The 20,986-nt window shown below is 33.9% G+C and overlaps 1 protein-coding gene across 4 annotated transcripts in view; it reads left to right on the top strand.

The window, feature by feature from the left end:
- The first annotated feature begins 3,685 nt into the window (after positions 1-3,685).
- Positions 3,686-20,986, top strand: part of LOC111416977 (limbic system-associated membrane protein-like) — an 88,111-nt gene continuing 70,810 nt past the window's right edge. For 3 of the 4 annotated variants that reach the window (XM_071197760.1, XM_071197757.1, XM_071197758.1), the window contains exon 1: positions 3,686-4,010. The gene's annotated coding sequence lies outside the window, so the exon portion shown is untranslated. The remainder of the gene's footprint in view (positions 4,011-20,986) is intronic. The other variant, XM_071197759.1, reaches the window with a different exon arrangement.

The raw sequence follows: 20,986 nt of genomic DNA, 5'->3' as shown, positions 1-20,986 counted from the left end.
TACATCTGGAGTGCAATTTAGCACGATCGAGTAATACAATAAAACCTCGATATAACCAACCTCGTTAGAACGGAATTTGGATATAATAGACAAAATACTTTTAAGTCATAGTATTAGTACCTATTATCTATTTAATACATCAGTATATTTAAATATAAATGTTAGCGTTCGTAGATAGAATCCAACACGGGTTATTCCTCAAGTTGCTCTATTCGATGTTCATAGATAAACTAGGGGTATTCTCCGAGTTGTCTATACGATGTATAAATCAAGGATAGTAGTTCTAGTTTTAATTATTATTCAGCTAGATTGTTGTATATTTTTATTGAAGTAATTGAAAGGTTAAATATACGTATTAGAAAAGCACGTATATTAGATTATATAGTAAAAGTAGAATCACTTGGGTTTAGCCGTGTTAAGAGACGTACGGCTAAATCCGAATGTTTCTAGTTCTAGATCTAATGTTAGTTCTAGTTTTACACTAGTACTATCACTAGAACTAACGCAAGTCCCAGAACGAGAATCATTCGGGTTTAGCCGTATTGAGAGACGTGTGGTAACATTTACACCTTTGTCGATCAGTCGAAACCGTTGGAGATTGTTGTAAATTTGGGAGTCCTGATAATTGAGCTAGTCCTCTTACTTTCCACGGTAGGTTTGGTTTATTAGCTCGTATTTTCATATTTTCTAAAACTAATTTCTAGCCCAGCTCCTCCAAAAACAGTCGCCTGCTTTTTGAAAATTCATCATCAGGATTATTACTTTTATTTATTATGACCGCCTTGTCTTTCAAGCAACGTTGTAAGATGTAATCATTCTATCAACTACATCAACACCACTCATTGTATTATGGTGTGAATTGAACTAAAACTAAAACTAACACTAGAAACTTTCTAGTTCATTATGTATTATTTCCTTATTCCATTATTCTTATATTATTTCTAACTCCATTAAATGGAGCGGGAGTCTACCAGCGGTAGAAAAAAGTTTTAGAATAGTTTTATCTATCTAACTCAAACTTTTCCAATGTATTTATCATTTTCATAAAAAAAATTTCGGTATAAATTGAACGGGGGTGGTTACGTTTAGTAGTTTAGAAGGGTAGGTTGAAAGTACAAATAGGGTCAAAACGTGCCCTATTATGAGTTAAACATATTCCCCAAATTTCATTTTCCAAACGTTTATGGTTTTTGAGAAAAAAAAATTAAACCAACATTTTCCGCCATTTTTGAAGGGCTGTAGCTCCTTAGGGGAGCCGAAGTCGCCCATGGTTCATATATCAAAGTACCCTTAAAATTCACTAAAGAATCACCCCTTGAAGTTTGTTGCAGTCATTCAGATACACCCTGTATATTGTTCCCGATTTTCGATTTTGTCACCTTGAACCAGTTTCTGAAGAAAGTTGCAACATGACATCCAAAACGTTAAACGCACGGAAAAACCCGAAAGTTTCTAGTTTTAGTTCAATTGTACCAACTACTGTTAGGCCATGTTCATGCAGCAATCGACTTACGGCTTCGACAGTAGTGAACCAGCGGTCCATGGTAATATTTCGTCCTGTTCCCGAAATATGGTTCGTCATACTCATAATGACCGCGACTGCAGAATTATTCCCTTGAAAGGATCCTGTAGGTTGCAGTGCAGCATAAATCTCCAAATGCGATGTGTAAAAGGTTCTTGCATCCACTATAGAAAACACTTTTATCTCATATTTATTTGGTTTATTTGGAGTGTAGACCCTAAAGCTACATCTTCCGCATCACATATTCACTCACACTGCAATGTTTTTTACAGACTTGATTAAATTTTTTCAAATATGTTCCTTATGGCAACAAGTTTGTCTAGTTTCCGTCGCTTCTCTCTTGTATCGGTATTGTCAAAACGAATGCACTTCATCATGAAAATAAATCTACGTTGAAACATGATAACAGGGAACATTTGCAGTCCTAAACCTTTTTCGGACCAAAATTCACTTAATTCTTTATGGCCTCCATTTCCATAATCCTCCTCATTTCTGTTTTATTGGTAAGTGTAACATCGTATTTACTCTTGAATTTTGTTGATGCTTTTTGATGATTACTGCAATTATATCTAAAATTTCTTCAAAAAAGAGCATCCAATATTGAAACGGCTTGTTGGCCTTTCTTGCTACTTTCTGGCAAGTGGTAACGATATTTTGCTGTCTTCTCCGAACGCGGCGAGGGGGAGCACGCTTTTCCCTTGTTAGTTCTGTTACTTTCATAAAAATACTGAGATCGGGTACTACCAGTACTAGTACAAGGATTCTCCTCTTCATCTGGTTCTTCTTGTTCTGTATCAGTACTATCTTCATTAATTACATCTTCAGTAACTCCCGCACAATCAGATTCGTTACTAACGTCTGGAATTGGAATCAGGTTAATCGGTAAGTGCATTGATTTTCTGTTCGTAACTATCCATTTCACAAAATAAAAATAATTAATTTACATGTAGAAAACGTTATGTGCAAGTAACTTATAACATGTTATTACACACTAAACATAAAACGTTTTGCCTTCATTTATATAGTATTAAGAAATAATATTAAAGAACATGGATTACCCTAAAATGGAACATCTCTACAGTAGACAAACCAAGAAAAGGAATTCCTTGATAACAGATAAATAAAATTTACCTACTTATTCAAAAGCAAGCGAAAGAAATACAGTGTGTTAATTAATTATCGTACCCGACGTCATCATTGCAAGTATGCAACCAATATCACAGTGCAATACGCATCATACGCAAATCGCGTATTGCAATACCAATACTGTGATATTGGTTGCATACTTGCAATGATGATGTCGGGTACGATAATTAATTAACACACATGTAGTATATGACCAGGTTTTAGAGAGAAATTTTCTCCTTATCAGCTAGCAATGATACTTTTAACTCTCAAAAAGGTTTTCTGTAAAGTAAGAACACAAGATCTATCATGAAAACATTAGCAAGCCACGAAAGTCTGCGACAGGGAAATGGGCTGGCGGGAGATATCTGCTTTTTAATATTGCCCTGGAAAAGGTAGTACCAGATGCAGGACTCTGAACATTGGAATCATTTTCAACAAGTCAACGCAGATCTTGGCATTCGCCAATAACATAGATATTAACATAGATACCTGACAAAGTTGAAAAACATGGTGGATAAGATGGGCTTAAGGTTAAGTTTAACAAAACCCAAGTATATGGTCATATACATAGTGCCTAGTACTTGCAATGATGACGTCGGGTACGATAATTAATTAACACACTGTACTTCTTGTATTCAGGACTTTCTCTGAATAGAAGTATCCGTATGGTTACAACGCAGGGGATGCACTAGGAACATTTAATAGTTCGGTCTAATAGACCCAAAGCCCTTCTCATAACTAAACGACAAAACATAAAATTAGAAACAAAAGAGAAAAACACACAACAACAATATTTGGAAAGATACAATAAAAAAATGATTTTGGCAAGTTACTTAACTTTAATCAAACATATCCTAACGTTTATTACATCTATTAGTTTTTTATCTTTACCTTTTGAAATATATTCTAACGTTATTTTTTTTAGGGTAGCTTTTCTTAGGTGGTTTCAGGAGTGCGCCAGTTTGGAATACGTACCGACTAACCGAGAGAGGTCGCTAACGTTCAAAACGGCATTTAGTCTGTCCGCGACCGCTGTGTCGGGTCGTTGCGTTTAAACCGCGGTTACGGCACAACCGTAGAGAAGAAATTGATTCCGGCGCGAACGAGTTCGCGTTCAAATGATATTCAAAATTCTAACATAAGATAAACAATCTATTTGTTATTGATTTATTATTAATCATCTAAACTTTAAGTGACACTAATAATCGACAATTAAACTTTTATTGTTTTAATCTATAAACATTAGAGATCAAAAGAGACAATTTCGATGTATTTTGGAATGTGTTTGTGAAAAAAAGATTCTTTTTTCTCGGTGATTTTAAAATTATTAAGAAAAAGAGAAAATGAAAGCCTAAGTAAGGTAAGTTATAGGGTTTGATCAATGTTTTAAGTATTGATTATGTTTTAAATAATTTTTTTAAATATCTTAGTTTCATTCTATGTTTTCAATCAAAAAATTGATGATTTAAATAGGGTCCGTAACAACCTAAAAAAGTGAACAAATATATAAATAATCAATATATTATTTCACACCATACCTCATTTTTTGGTTGTTATTTTCTAGCGGATGTTGTAATAGAAGTGTCAGTGCATGTTGATGGATTGTAGAGCTTATATATCGTCGACAATACAATTATTGATGCAGCTGTTAAAAATGATTGTCCTGACATTTCCTATAAATATTTTAATACATTATTGTTATAAATTGAGTTGTTAAGATATATTTGAACAATATTTCAGCAACAAAAGATTTAATTGTTGAGCTAAAATAAATTATCTTCGATTAAGATGATTACAACGATTATATCTCTCGGCTAAATTTAACTAATACCTCCAAGAAAATGGGCACATTAACATTAAGTGTACCTAAAATCGTCGTTTTAACCTAAATTTTGAAAAGTAAGAAGAAGCGAAAGTTTATGGTGTCGTCACTGGGTGGCGCAGCAATCCAGGGGTTTGCTGAATTTGCATACATAGCTGCTTATGGGAGAATGCCGTGACAAGACATATTTTGTGGTGGAAAAAATGCATATAAACGGTGCCTCCCCCCGAAAAACCGAACGGACACAAAAGTAATTTAAATCGACCTCGTCCTATTATTAATACAGAGTGTATTACTTTCATACATATAGAACGGGTATTATTAATCCATAAATTTCCATTTAAACTCGAGTCATTATAGATAGATATATACGAGGTACTTAAAATCAACTTAATGTAGTTTCCTTAAAGTCAATCTAAAATTTTTAAAGAAAACAGTTTCTTTTTGATTTTAGTCCTGATTTTTCTTTTTAATTTTTGAAGTATCACAACTTTCAATGTTTAGAAATTTAGTTTTCACGAATATTTTTATCAAACATAATGCAGTCATTAATCACCACAAGGTTAATATCGTTTTAAAATATTTATTTAAAATCGATATCTTCATAAAACTTTAACCAACTTACAATCATTGTACCAGCTTTTCAACTAAATATATCGTTTTCTAAACTAGCTAGTAATTTTTTAAATGATCATTTTAATTCGTTTTTAATCTCGTCATCAATTATCTTCGATTATTTATTAATTTCTATTAAACTTGGTTTCCACGTTTACCAAATGGATGACATCGAAGACGATTTTTATATTAAGTGAGAATAAAGTTGAAGATGAAATAAGTGAAGAATACGACGCGTATTCTTATATATATTGACTTAATTGAACAAGAAACAAGAGAACCGTTTGCTTATACCGTTTGACGTAAACATGTCCTCGCAATTTTCCCTATAACTATGATAATTCGTGGAATCAAAGATATCAGCCGCTGTCTCCGAAGCGAACGAGATAAATTTGTTCCTATTCGCTTTATTTTTAACAAATGTGTTCAACGGTTGAAGCTGTTACACAATCCAGAAAATTTTATTACAGTTTATGAACACTTGGTGCCGTTTCGCGTAAGCGATGAGTAAAAGAATAAATCTGAAGAAATTCTGCAGACTGATGCAAAAAATTACAACAAATTATTTTCACATGAACGACAATACTTTTAATAAATTGAAGATGTTTCCGAAAACAGCAAGATTTCAAATTTTATGAAAACTGGCGATTAGTACAAACAATCCCAAGGGAGTAATTCATTTCAACCCAAGAACAGGAAGTCCACCAAGTCCTGTGTTATTTAAAATTAGAAAATAATTCAGCTAGAACTACTACAAGAAGAAGAGGAAGAGAAAAGCGTATACTCTAAGCATGAAATTGAATTCAAAGAATATAGAGCAGAAGTTACGAATTTTGTTGATATCTTGGAACTTGTCCAGAAGAAGACACATATTTTAAATGTCAAAAAAGCTTACGATTCCGTTTGGCAAGGTAGGTTGCTGCCAAAGATGATTGATGTCAATCTGCAAGGAAATGTAATAAAAACAAACCAAGCGATGGATTTACATCTCAAAAAAATACAATCATTTATATGTAAGTAATTAGTTAGAAAGTGCTGTACAAAGAGACTGAGAAATCCAGTTGGACAATAAAGCCGCCTATTGTCCAACTAGATTTCTCACTGATACAAGTATTTAAGATGTAGTATACACTGCATTTAAGCACACACCGGCAAGAAATCCACAATGATTCAAAATTGTGGTAAAAGAAGGATAGTCTAAGTTACTTCCAGAAGTCATAATATTGCAAGTCATGAAGTTAATGGAAAATTAGTTGCAACCCATTCGGAATAAGAGAGTTATCAGTCTATTGACAGATTATTCAAAATTATGGTGAAAATTTGGACAGATAGAAATCCAAGAAAAAGCCCGAAGTATCAATTTGGGTTTATGGAACGTAGAGGAAGTGTAAATTCCGTTTGGAAAGATGGCTTGCTGGCAAATATCAAAGGCAACTAGGGGTTCCTGTCTAAAGAACAGGAACTTGTATGTCAAGATGGGTGATAAAGATGACGTTTTAAACTATCTCGTCTGCTATATAATATATTCTTAGATAATTTCTCGGCAACGCGACGATGACAAAAACTTACACATAATTGAGGGAGGAAGTCTGGATAAGGGTTAAATAAAATACATTTTTATTTTAAATTAATTTAAAGAGTTATCAGTTTTTGAGAAACACCTCTGGGGTAGCTAATAATAATAGTTTTTAAGAATTGCGGGTGTAAATGAGTCAATACAGTTTAAAATCGATTCTTATTGGCGATTAGATAATGTTTAATCTATGACTTTATAACGTAAAGCTTTTATATTAAGGCCCACTTCTACCAACCTCTTGGTAAACTATCTAAGGGATAGTTGCCACGGTTACAGCGGTTTTAAGTACCCTTATTGGCTAAGGTCCATTACTACCATCTTTTATCAGAAGCTATCAGAAGCTAGTAGTAACGAGCCTAAGCCTAAGGTTCGTTACTACCATCTTCTGGTTAAGCTATCTATGGGATTATTACTATGGTTACGGCTATTTCACGCGCTCTGATTGGCTAGTAGATGGGTTTACCTATAAGATAAATTTAACTAAAAGATGGTAGTAATGGACCTAAGAGCTGGATTTATCTATTAGATAGATTTATCGAAAGGTGGTAAAAATGGGTCTAAATCAGTTACAACACTTGTAAACCCGGTTACCTATCACCGTGAATTTATTCAGGACGACCATCTATCGATCGCCACCCGTTCTTGTTCCTATATAAGACATCCGGAGGTAAACGAATAATAACTAAAGTTTTTTACTTTACGAGAATTCGGTAACTTAAAATTTTATCTAACCGTTTTTATTTCTATATGTCAGCGTACGCCAACGTCTCAGATTCTAATACAATTTGTAAACAATTTGGTTGAGAATGTCGTTTTTGCCTATTGTCGAACTACTTGTTATTCCGATTTCTTGGATAATAGGAGATTTATATTTAAAGCATATTTTTATGTCCAACGTAAGTCTTGCACATTGGACCTTCATTTTTAATTACTCTTCTAGAAGATAAGATTCTAGATAAGATTATCGACCACATCAACATAAAATTTTCCGTGCTTTGTTCGGATCCTGTTAGCGACTTTCTAGATGCGGCGAGGCAAATCAAAACCAATTAGCTTACAAGATATGTTCAGGTGTCGGCTCTATGTTAAAGTTCTCAGTGTACAGTCTTAGCTGGCCGTTTGGGTATACATGTTGATTGCGAGTTGTCCATTCTCCAATATATTTTGGTATTCTCAGACGTCCTGTGTTTTCAGCTTGGGCGGTGGAAAGTAGCTGAGGGAAGGCTTCCTTCCCTCAGCTACTTGTGGTTGTACAGTGTATGGGAGTAGCTTTTGATTGTTCGCATGGTGGTATTTAGTTGGACATCTAAGCTGTCGGTTTGTCGACTATACATCCCATATAGTTGAGCAGTACTCGACAGCACTGTAGACAAGTCCTAGGGTCAAGCATGATTACAGCTGTTTCATCGTGCCACATAATTTCAGAACGATAATTGGTTGCTATGTCTACTGACGGAGAAATCATGGATTTTTAGCCATTTGCCAACAAAATGAACAGTTTCCTGATTTTGTAACATTTCATTGCATAATAAGGCACATAATGCATTATTCTCAACTGCCTTATGAGAGAAAATATTTGATGTTCAAGATATTATGGATGTAGCAGTGAAAATTGCTAAATCGATAAGAGCGCGAAGTTTAAGGAAGCATCTATTCCGTAGTGAACTTGAAGACAATGACTCGGAATATCAAGATTTACTTCTTTTTTGTCATGTTAGGAGGCTCAGCCGAGGAAGCTTTTTGGAAAGATTTCTAAATCTTTTGCCTTTCAGGCATTATTGCATTTTTGGACACATTGGGAGAAAAACATGAACAATTGGAAGATCCAGTATGAGTAACAAAAATTGCATTTCTTACGGATTTTATGGGCCATTGCAACTCGATTAATTTACAATTACAACGAAAAAGAAAAAAATATTATTGAATTGTTCAGTTCGGTAAATGCTTTTAAAGCAAAATTAAAACTTTTTTTTCAAAATTTGAAATATATTCCATATTTAGAAAAACATATTAAACTTACTGGTGAATGTAATATTGAAATGTTTTGTTTTGAACTGGAAGATTTTAATTAAGAATTTGAGAGACGATTCGAAAATCTCAATAATCTTCAACCGATTTTTGAATTTATTTCATTTCCTTTTGGAGAATTCGATATCAAGAATATTTCATCAAATCTAGCTCATGCTTTTCAGATCTCTATCTCTATCTCTTCAGAGCTCTACAATTAGAAATTTTAACAATACAATCAGATATAATTCTGAAAGCACGTGGAAATGAAAATTATGTTTGGAATTTATTACCAAAAGAAAAATATTTTTAATTTAACCCATTTTCTAAGTCGATAGCGCGTAAATAAGAAAAATTAATGTCGATGATACCAGTATTAAGTTTGCCCACCCCTGCTCTATAGCATAGTGTTTGGTTTTCTTTAATTCCATTTTCCTTTCTTTTTGTTTCCAGTCGTTTTACATTTCCTCTTTCTTTTTTATATGCCACATATGCGCGCGTTGCTTTTTCCGAAAAAATTTTTTTCTTTATTTTAACACATCTTCTAATCTCTTTTGTCCACCATGGTGTTGCTTTTTTATTTTTTTTTCTTATTAATGCTACACACTACTTTAGTTATTTCAAAGAGAGAGAATCTAATACAAAGTTTTTAAATTTCTTCCGTATAGCAGAACGAATCCACGATTTCATCAACTTCTGTCGCTTTCATCCTTTCGATTTTTCTTGTTATTCGTGTTTGGTACTTTGTAGCAATCTCAGGGTCCTTTAACTTATATGCTTTTATTATATCTATTTGTAATGCTTTTGAGTTATTATTTTTATGATGTTCACATCCCATTCTGATCCTTTTATAACTTTCGATGGGTATAACCCTTCTCTGCTTTCCGTATCCCACTATTAAAATCTCACAAGATATATTTTATGTTGAATTTTATGTATTTTATGGATCTATTTTCCTAATTTCTCCCTTCACCACAGCGTCAAATCTTCCAAAACTTTGTTTTTGTTTTCTGTCTTATCGTCTTTGTTTGGTCTGTATACCGTTATTATAGTTTTCTTATCCTTTCCCTGTTTTCTTACCACTGTTAGTATTCTTTTTGAGTACATCCTCCAATCTTTTATATTGTTTTCATGTTTAGCATTTACAATACATGCTACCCTGGCGGATGATCTCTGTTCTTGTTTTACTCCGATATACTATATACAAGCTGGTCCATTTAACGTGAGACAAGCGATTATCTCGAAAACGGTTCATTTTAAATAAAAATGAACCAAATGAAAGTTGTTCTGTGCGAAGGGGGAAACCATATGACGATAACATTTTTGGACCTTGACCTTATTTTCAAGGTTATATGAAGGTCACGACCAATTTTTTAAATGGCACCCTATATATTTTATTGAAAAATCTGAATCTGTGGATAAAAGTAAACTAAATCAAAAAAAAAAAATAAAAAAATTTTACTGTGTGGTTTTGCCAGTACAATGACAAAACATATTTTGAAAAAAATTGAAACTTCTTCAGAAACAATTAACTAACGTTTATAATCTAGTAAGAACACATAGGATTTATGTATTTTTAAACATTTACCTACCCGCTTAGATACATTGTCTTTAGTTCTTAATTCTTAGAATACTATTTAAGATTGCTCAACAAAAAAAATCTAGAAGAGGTACATTGGGTGACCTGGCTCGTTGGAAATACCTTTGGAAAGAGGTCTAAAAGGCTCCAACATTTCTCCGTCTTTGTCAATTTAATAATAGAATAAGGCATTAAAAACAAGGGTTCGTGGAACTGCTTATGTCGGCATTTTCAGAATATCGCTTTCAGAGACTTAATTGGTTGAATTGTTTTAAAATGTAACAGATAAAACTAAATTTGCATAAAAACTGCTTGGCAACAAATTCTGAATTCATTCTGAGAAATGTTATCAACCATCCGAGACAGATGGATTCCAAATAATTATATATCAATTTTTATAGATGAATAATATTTAAAACCAGTGATGGGCGCTGGGTAAATACCCGGCGGGTAGGTACTTCTAAAATGGGTATTTATCCGGGTATTTACCCCGGCCCAGGGTAAATACCCACAATAAAAATGAAGAGGAAGACAAGGAATTGTCAACAATCAAAGACGTATCATTAGACGAATCTGCCGTAATTTAGATTAGATCAAGTTATTATAATTATTATCACCAAGCAGCCCTCTGCGTCCGTTGTTGGACATAGACCTTCCCTATTCTGTGCTGTTTGAATCCAATTATTGGTCATTCTTTTGACGTCTACTTCGTCTATTCGCTCGCGGTCTTCACTCAAGCAACCGTTTTGTCCACTGCGCATTCTTCATTCGCACGACATGACCCGTCCAGTTCTACTTAAGCTTTGCCACAATGTTGACCACATCTTTTACGCCAGTTCTTCTTCATAGGTCTTCATTTCGTATGTAGTCCCTCAGAGTTAGACCCAGGATCGATCTCTCCATCTATCTTTGCGCTACTTGGACCCTCCTGGCAGTGGTTACCGTTAATGTTAAAGTTTCGGAACCTTATGTCATAACCGCATAAACGCATTGATTGAAAGCCTTTCTTGGCCTTTTCTCTTCAAGATGTCTCTAAGATTCTTCTGTTTAGTTCGCTTGTTTGATTATCTCTCGATACACGAACCTCATAGCCAAGATATACATAGCTGTGAACCCTCTCAATTTCATTATCCCCAATGTTGATGTTAGAGCTGGGAACAAGATTTATCATAAATTTTGATTTCTCCTTGTTGATATTTAGCACGACTTTTGCACACACCTCCTTTAAGTCGTTCATCATTAGTTTAATCTCTCGAAGGCTATCCGATATAAGAACTATATCGTCCGCGTAGCCCAAATTATTTAAGCATTTGCAATCAATGTTTATGCCTTTTTGGGTCCCATCCAGTTGTTTAAATGCACTCTGAGGACTGTGATGAACAATTTGAGTTCAACAGTGTCCCGCCTTGTTTTACTCACAATCAGTACTTTACTACTTTTACTCTCTTCAGTACTTTCATGTAATTTTACCGTCATTGTAGCATTCTTGTAGATGTTATAAATAAGTTTGGTATGTCGATAAGCGCCTCTGCATTCTTGAAATGCTTGCAAAACTGCCATCAACTCAATTTAAATTAAATTTATAAGTACCTCAAAATACTCATCTTGGGTAAATACTCCCGGGTATATATCCAGGATATTTATCCTTAATAATAAATACCCGGGTATTTAACAACACTGTTTAAAACTATTTAAATAAAAAAATTGTTTAGATTTTGTCTACAAAAGATGTTTCGCCGTCGTACTGGCAAAACCGCACGGTAATTTTTTTAATAATAAAATACTTATAATACATCTGTAAAATAGTGCCGTGCAATTCTGAAACACCCTGTATAATATGCGGTTGTTTCTTATATTTACCAGTTCTTATTCGTACATTTTCGTTTCCGTTAAGAACAATACAGTTATTCCGCTATCTTCAAATTCCTTCATCAATTCCATTTCCTTTCTATTAATCTTAGACCTGGATGTTCCATGTCTCATTTTTCCTTATACTATTTTTTCCGACATTTCTATATCTCTTATCTCTTACTTCCATACTATTCTCAATACCTCGTGTACCATTTCCTTGTTTTGGCATTCCCAATTCGTCATTCTCTACCACTGTTTTTGTACTTTGTTACTTTGTCGTTTTTCCTCTCGTCGTAATTGTTCGCTTTGTTTATTTCATATCCATTCCTACTTTATTCTATCTAATTCGAAATTTCGATTTTGTAATGTGTATTATTCGGTATATACAAACGTATTATGCATAAATCTACGTCGTGAATAATCATTTTGGAATCAGTAGATTAAAAAAATCGTGCTAACAAAAGTTCAGAAAAAGCAATTAATTTTTCTCTATTTATTCCTCCACTTTCTAAATATTGTCCCCAATGGTAGAGTTGTAAAGATTTCACCTTTTTATATTTACTGAGTACGATGTCCAAAGAAAGTTATGTTTTTTTTGTTCTCTTGGAGTAACTTACAGCGTACATTTTATATTTTATACTCAACAAACCACCTTCTTGTGATGTACATGGCTCAGTCTTTTTTCTGTAAATACTCTTGAATATCTTGAAGTGAAATCGAACAATCGATATCCACAAATTCGCTAGAGTGTGGTTTAAATTGTTGAAAAACTTCAAAGGAGAATCTTTCTCTGCTTCAAACGTACTGTTTTCTTGACATTTTACCATAATTTCTTTTATTATATTATGTAAATTTATTACTCAACGATTTGTTTTTTTTTGTCAGTTACATGGATCTGTGCATGTTTGACAAAATCAGTTTATATATTTTTTGCAATTTACTTTAAAGTGTCTATAAGAGAAGTTAAGAGCTTTAATAAGTTTCTATTTACGTTTTGAATTTACAAACACTTTGGACGCATTACTATTTTACACCCACGCAGCTAAATAAAATTATCCAGTAAATCCTTGTCGTGCCTAATTTTCTCTCGCACGTCCCACCTCGACACGTCCGCACTCATATACCATCAGCTCCGTGCGTGTAACAGAATTAGCCCGACACGAACTAATATCCGAGCCGCTTAATGAACGATACGCGAGCCGCAGCAGCTAAGTCTATGATCAAAGCCGCCGTCGCCGAAACCGACAACATCTATTAACGGCGCTACCAACAACAATATCACTTTGTCAGTGTTTCGGCGGCGGCCAATCGCGTACCTACATACATAAGGTTCAACAAGGTTAAGGTAGTTATTTGTCCTCCATAGCTGGAATCACTTAATTACCGAAGCGCTCGATTCGATTACTACCGGCCTCTGAAATTGTTTAGTTCCGAAATTCCCAAAACTATTACTATTAGCGGAAACTGCGAAAGTTTCCTTCCCAGAGCTTGCGATAACCAACTTTACCCACGACTATCGTATATCACAGATTGCGTCCGGACCAAAACTCTACGAACAACAATTTCAGCTCTACGATGAGAAACGAAAATTAATAAAGTATTTATTAATTATTAATGGGTAATTGTGATAGTTCAATTAAAGTTTTTTGATTAATATTGCAGAAATTCTTTAGAAATTGTGTGAATTGACCTGAATGAATTGTCTTTAATCCTTTAATATTGTGTTGTACACCATAAATTGGGGCAACTTGCAGTGTACAACAGCAACCGTCGTCTTTTCAAAGTTAAGTTAACGATTGCAATTGAAAACAACCCTTCGTATACGAGCCTGTTGATACTCAACGAGGAGGGAGGATCGTGTACGTTCTCTTTTTGCAATGAAAGGGCCGTAGTTGCCCAGTTTTCCACCTGGTCGTAGTCGTCGTCGTCGTCGACATAGTCAACGTTAGGAAATAGAGGAACTTGTAAACAGAATCCTAGACGCAATATTGTTGAGTGCCAGTGCAGTATGAGAGGTCTAGGAGTTTCCTTCATATATACACAACGCAATGAATAAGCTCATTTGTCGTGCACCCAACGAACAGAACGGTTCAAATGAAATTTATCCTTAACCGAACCTATTTTATCTGTTTATTTAAAGGAAATAAATGAAAAGGAATTTAGTTTTAAATGGAATCATCAAATGTGTGAGAATTTTTTAGATTTAAAAACTATTTTCTATGATACATATTCGGTCGTGACTAGGATATGAAAAATATCTCTCAAGACATTTGTTCCAAGATCTATTCAAATAAACCTTCATTCGTTCAAACGTCACAGGGAAATATAAACGAGATCTTGTATTGTCGCGGAATCGATATTCCTGTTTATCTAAGGTGATATTTTCTTGCTGACAATGTATTGAATTTCGAAATATGCTTTACAAACCTTACAACCAAATAAATAAGACCAGAGAATTTTTACGTTATTTTTATGTTATTTTATCTACGACTGCTTGGATAAGTCATCATTACCGCACTCATTTGAGGTGATTTGAGTTACGTAATGAAGTTCATTACCGCACTGGTTTCATTAAGTAACGCATTTTTAGTCTAATCAGAACAGACTTAATTTATTGAAACGAGTAACAATACAAAAGAAAAAGTGCTATCTACTTACAGAGAAATAATACTATTTATTATAAACATGTTATGTTTTTACATTTCGAAACACTTATCCAGATTACTCCAGATGAGTAAACTTGTTGTTGAAACAAACAATTCAAAATTGTCAACAATCATTTCAAAATATTTTTATAAATGCCAAATAGACTTTTTTAAAGAAATAGATTTTTTAATAATTTTTAGCAGTCGTAGATAAAATGCTATACATCACACGTGGGCTATAGTATAATTACAGTACTCGTGTGATTACACGACTCGGTCTACGACCTCGTTGTGCAATTCTCCACACTCGTACAGTAATTATGTTTCTACCCCACTTGTAATATAAATAACTATTATTTTTTATTTATAATAGAGAGAAAATAACTTTATTCAGCTATCGACCGTTATAGGGTCTTTTCGCTTACATTAATTATAAAATAATGTTTTAGGTCTTTCTTCGTTCGTTCGAGTCTTGCACATCTGATGTAGGGTGTCTTGCTCGGCATTTTTGGAGAATTTTTCTTTCAGTATTTAGATTTTATACCTCATTGAGATTGGTTTTATTGCCGTTCTTGAATGTAGATCCTCATTGTTTATGTTGCGAAGTGGATTGTTCGGCTGTCTAATTTTTGTCAGAATTCGTAAACATTTTCTTTCTGCTTTCCTGATTACTTCTTTTGTTGACTTCCGGGAACATATAGTTGTGAGGTGTCCATAATCGAGGAGTGGTCGGCATATACCTTTATAAATCTGTGTCGCCGATGTTACAGAAATACCCCTGTCTTTGTAGGTCAATGATCTAAAATGTTTTGCTCGTCTTGTTACCGCTGTTTATATTTTTTTGTAGTGTGCTTTGATTTCAACTTATTGTCCAGGGTTATGCCCAAATATTTGACCAAGTTTGTAGGTTTTGTAATTGATGTGCCTGTCGTGATGTGTTGGGATTGTTCGGTGATTCTGGAGTGTGGGGTTGGGGGTGACTCTCCATTTGTGGAACCATGATGATGTATAGATGTTGTTGTATAGCGCCTGGAGCGATTGAAGGTTTTTTCCATGCGATATTAGCGTTATCATCTGCATATTGAAGTATGTAACTATCCGGATCAATATAGTTGGTATCTGGATGGGTTGGAGGGTATATATCATAGCAGTAGACGTTGTACAGGGTAGGTGAGATTGGAGATCCTTGAGATAGTCCTTGGAGAGGGGAGAAATGGAAGGATGTAGCATTAGTAATTTTGATTCTCAGTATCCTGTCGCGATGATATTCATCTACAATTTTCAGGTAATGTGTAGGTATTCCTAATTTATCCATCTTGTATAGAAGGCCCTGGTGCCAGACTGTGTCGAAGGCTTTATTTATGTCAAGAAATAAGATCGCGGGTTTTCGGTGATATAGGTTCGTTATTTGTAATAATAATAATAATAATAAATAAATTTATTGCCATAATAAGAAACAAAAAATACAAATTAAAGAAAATGTATACATTTAACTTAATGCATAAATACGGGCAAGAGGGTCGATTTATCGCGTAAGCGATATTTTCCAAACAACCCAATCAATCAGCAGTATACTAAGTTATACAAGAAAAACAATAAATAAACGGCAAATAAATAAACTTGTATGTTATTTGTGAGAATAATGAGTGGATGAATTGTTTGTTTCTGTTCGGAGCCGAATTGGTATATAGGGATTTTGTCTTAGATAAGGTGAAGAATTCTGGAGTTAAGGATACTTTCGTAGATTTTTCCAATTACAGACAGTAGGGTGATAGGGCGGTAGCCTTGTGGAAGAGAATGTTTTGTTCCAGGTTTGGGGATTATTATAATTGTAGCTTTTTTCCACGTTGATGGGAATATAAGGTTTTGCATGCAGAAATTGAAAATTACGGATTAAGTTATGTACTTATAGGTTTAGTTGTCTCAGTAGTTTTTTGGTTATTAAATCCAATCCGGGGCATGAACTTTTGCCATTTGATAGGTGTTCATCATATTCTTCTTGAGTTATTTCTAGTATTCCGTTATGCGTGGGTAGGCAAAGTTAGAAATCTTGTGTACCATTTGTTAATATATTCTTGGTGATGATTGTCGTAATAGTGGTTTGGTTTGGGGGTGAACGCACATTGAAAGTGTTGGGCAAGTATATCGCATTTCTGTTGATCTGTTCTATATTCTATATTGTTGTACGTTATTGTCGGAACGTCACTGGTCTTCTTGTAGTTTGTCACTTTTTTGATTTTCTGCCAATATGTTTCTTACCAACGATCCAGTTGATAATTTTGGATTAATTTTTGAATTTTTTTGATTTCTTTAATAATAATAATAAGTTTATTGCCACATAGTTAATACAAGAGAAAAATAATATATATGTAAACATAAATGAATAAGTAATGCATGTTGACAAAAGGTCAGATTTCTCTGTTTAGTTCATTTTTTAGTATTATGTTGTTTGTTCGTTTATATTCTCTGTATATTCGTTTCTTGTTGTGAATTATTTCGAGTATGTTGTTGGGGAGTGTATATATACATGTATATGGAGTATCTTATTTTCGGTGAGTGGCGTATTATAGCTTGTGTAAGGGAGTTGTGAAAATCTAGTATGAAGTTCTCGTTCATTTGTGTTGTTCTGGATTTGTTTATAAAGGTTGTCATGTCTTCACTTACTTTTTGTACATTGGTTCTGGTTAGGTTATATTTTGACTTTTCGGTCTGGGTTGGTGGGATTTGATTTGTGCAGATTTTGAACGTTATCGCCAAGTGGTCGGAGCATAGATCACCTGTAAGACTTATGTCTTTTACAATTTCTCTAACATTTTCAGTGTGGATTAATATGCGAAGTTGTGTCGTTGTTTGCCAGCATTAGGAATGTAGGTCTGTATGTCTTTTTTTGAAATAGGAGTTGTCTAAGAACGATTGCAATTGTTTGCGTTTCAATGGGTTAAGGTTAAAATCGCCTATTATTTGTATTGTGCTGCTTTAGAGAAAATATTCTTTTCAAGAGGCTGATGTGGGTGGATGTACACAAGAAAGATGTGGATTTATTCTTTATCGAAAGGGATGGTGACGTGGAGACATTCATTGAGAGGTCTGTTAATCGATGGCGGGTTTGCTTTACCTAGAGGTTAGGTTGTAGCCTTTAGCAATATGAGGGATCCTCTTGTCTTATTGGTTATGTAACCTTGTTTTTGAATTGCTTGTCAGTCTCTGTATTTAATATGTTGTTTTGCCTTTGTTTTAGTTTCTACAAATAGCATCATGTCTATGCCATTTTTTTTGTATATAGTTGTAAATTAAGTGTTTCTTATTGTTAAAGCTGTTAATATTTGCATATATGACTTTTATAAATTCTTTTCAATTTCTGATAGTTGCTATATGTATCCAGGTTCTCTTGATTTTGTCTCTGCTATTTCCATCGTATTTTGAATATCGCGGATTGATTCGGCTATGAGGACGGCATTTGAATTAGTGTCTTCCATTTCTGGAGATGTTAAGGTAATGTTGCTCTGTTGTCCGTGAGAGGGAATTGTTGCTGGTGGTGCGTCATTATCTAGGCGATCCAGCATTATTATATAAGCACGGTTGTCAGATATATTGACAAAGGTATCTATCTGGAATTGGTCCGCGAAACGAGCTCTTGGTTTTTGTATTAGTTCATTTCTGTTCTGATTTTCTGGTTTATTCAATTCGTATATGTGTCAATTATGTAGTCATGGATTGATATTGGTTTATGAATTCTTGAAGTTTTGACTACTTTTTCATTGATTTTCTCAGTCTTTTTGTTAGCGGATTTTATTTTAATTGTGGGCAGCCCTTCGATGGGTTGAAGAGGGGGCTTTTTGCATTTAAAAGACTATGCCTGGTGTCCTATTTCCCCGCAAGCTAAGCATGATACAGGGAGGTCTGTAGTACAGTTGGTAGTTTTGTGGTTTTCTTTGCATTTACCACATCGCTGTGTTTTTTTGCAAGCATCGGTGGTGTGCGTGAAACTTGTACATTTCTATTTGTAATGTTTGTGTCTAGTATAACTACAAGTTTTTGGAAAGCGTTGACTTCACCTGTTATGATTCTTATTTTCATTTACAATATCTATGAAAGATAAGTTTGTCATTGAGGAAGTTACTAATATCTTCATCTAGAATATCTAGTTCCACATCGCATATGATTACGGAAAATGGGTTGGATTTGTTATTTAGTGTATTTTTTGTTGTTGATTTTGCTTTACTTTCTATAAAATCGTCGATAATTTGTTTTTCTTTCAATGTGTTTAGTAATTTATATATTGTGTTTTTGTTTTCTTTTGATTTAATTAGAAAACCTTGTTTGGTTTCGCTAATTATATCATTATGAACTATATCATTTGTAAATTGAATTTCGCTCCAGTGGAGAGAGAACTGGCTTCTTGTTAAAGTTTTTGATTTTGGAGTAATTTCAAAAATCGTAGTGAATTCTTTGATTAGTGGTTTCATTTTGTCATTAAATGAGTAAGTAATATGTTTATTTGTATTTTCATTTACTTTTTGTGTGTTATTTGTTGAATTATTACCTGGTTTTATAAAATCCAGCTTTTGTGGTTTGTGGTTCGTGTTGCAGATTTTTCGTTGATGTTATTTTCAGATCAGGTCTTTTAGTTTGTGATGTAGTTCCTCGTTTGAGTCGTCCACGTTTCCGGCCTCTATATCCCTTCGTATCACTCATTACGTAATTAATTTAAATGATTAACTTCTTGAAACTTAGAACTTTTAATAAAACACGTCGGTATTGTCGGTATATATTATCTCTAAAAATTCATTTTAACCATCCATATTATTCACGCCCATATAAAATAACGATCACTACAGCAATAATTGGAGGAAATTTTCAATGATTGTCGCGAAATAACGAGGTGTTATAAATTAAACGGAAAAAATATCGTTGATATCGATAATAAAAATGTACATATCATGTCTGGTACAACCGTTAAACTTCATAAAACAATCAAAAATGTCCCGGTTCCAATTTAAATGCAAATTTATTATCGATGGTCCGATCGCGGGAAATCGTCCGAATAACTTTTTTCCGATACATCAATAGCGACCCCCTCTCTGTCAGCAATTTTCCACATCAAAAAAGCGGGACGTTCAATGACAAAAATCAAATTATAATACCGGAGCAGTAAATGAATTTTATGGCGTGTGGTCGCGAAAGCGAAAATTTGTCCTGGAAAACATACAGACGACGACAACTGTAAAAACAACGAGAAACGCCGGCGCTCGTCGGTGTGCTAATTTTGACGTTGGTGTTCACCAAGCGCACGTAACCGAATTAACAGACGATGTTTCTCCGACGAAACATATTCTGTTTTGTACCATTCTTTGTTTAAATAGAACTTTTCATTTCCCATATGATTCAAAACTGTAAATTTACAATATTGCTAATTAATAATGTAGTAACAAACAATTCAATTAATAGTTACGCACCTTAAGTAAATTCCCTGTGGTCATGTTGTTATCGTCCTGATTTGACACTTAATTATTAAGTGCTTTAAGCGAAATCGCTGTTGCGATTATATGTGAAAGCTTCCCTCGACCAGTTGGGTCAAATGTTTTAACTATAAGGAAGTTACCGAGTGACGTCTAACACACTACCCAGAAGTTAGTCAGATTAAATCAGTTTCAACTTTATGTACAGCTATGCTTGAACAGGTATAACAGATTCACTTTGTCCCTTTTAAACACCTCTAAACCGTTTATATAACTAATTTATCTCTATAACATTAATTAATTGTTCTTAAAAGTGAATATAACTCAAAAACTAAATCTTATTATTAACGTTAAATGGGATTAGGGCTATATAACGAGTCTCTAATAACATTCCTGTAGTTAGTTGTACTTCAGAGTCAAAAATCTCAAGTGCCGAAAGAAAACATTTTTTCACTTTGTCAGACGCAAATTAAAATCTTTTTAAATAGCTATTTTGAAGAAGAACTGCTTCCAAATGATGCAAATTTTTTTTCCGGAATAAACAAAAACGTTGAATGCGTATTGTAAAAAGACGATTCTCTCAATTGATAGTTACTACACCGGAATAAGTATTAATAAGTATTTGTTTCCAGCAAGATACTCGTCATTATAGGCAAATATCTTCACTAAATAAATATTTTAACTCTGGCTGAAATAATGTTGGAAAAAATATTCTACTTAGAGCATTTTCAAACTCCTCCCTACTATATGGTGTCGGGTTGTTATAATTCTAGGCTTGCTTT

The sequence above is a fragment of the Onthophagus taurus genome, chromosome 7 (genome assembly GCF_036711975.1).
Source record: "Onthophagus taurus isolate NC chromosome 7, IU_Otau_3.0, whole genome shotgun sequence".
Classification (NCBI taxonomy): Eukaryota; Metazoa; Arthropoda; class Insecta; order Coleoptera; family Scarabaeidae; genus Onthophagus; species Onthophagus taurus.
This window is presented reverse-complemented; position numbering and strand designations above follow the sequence as displayed.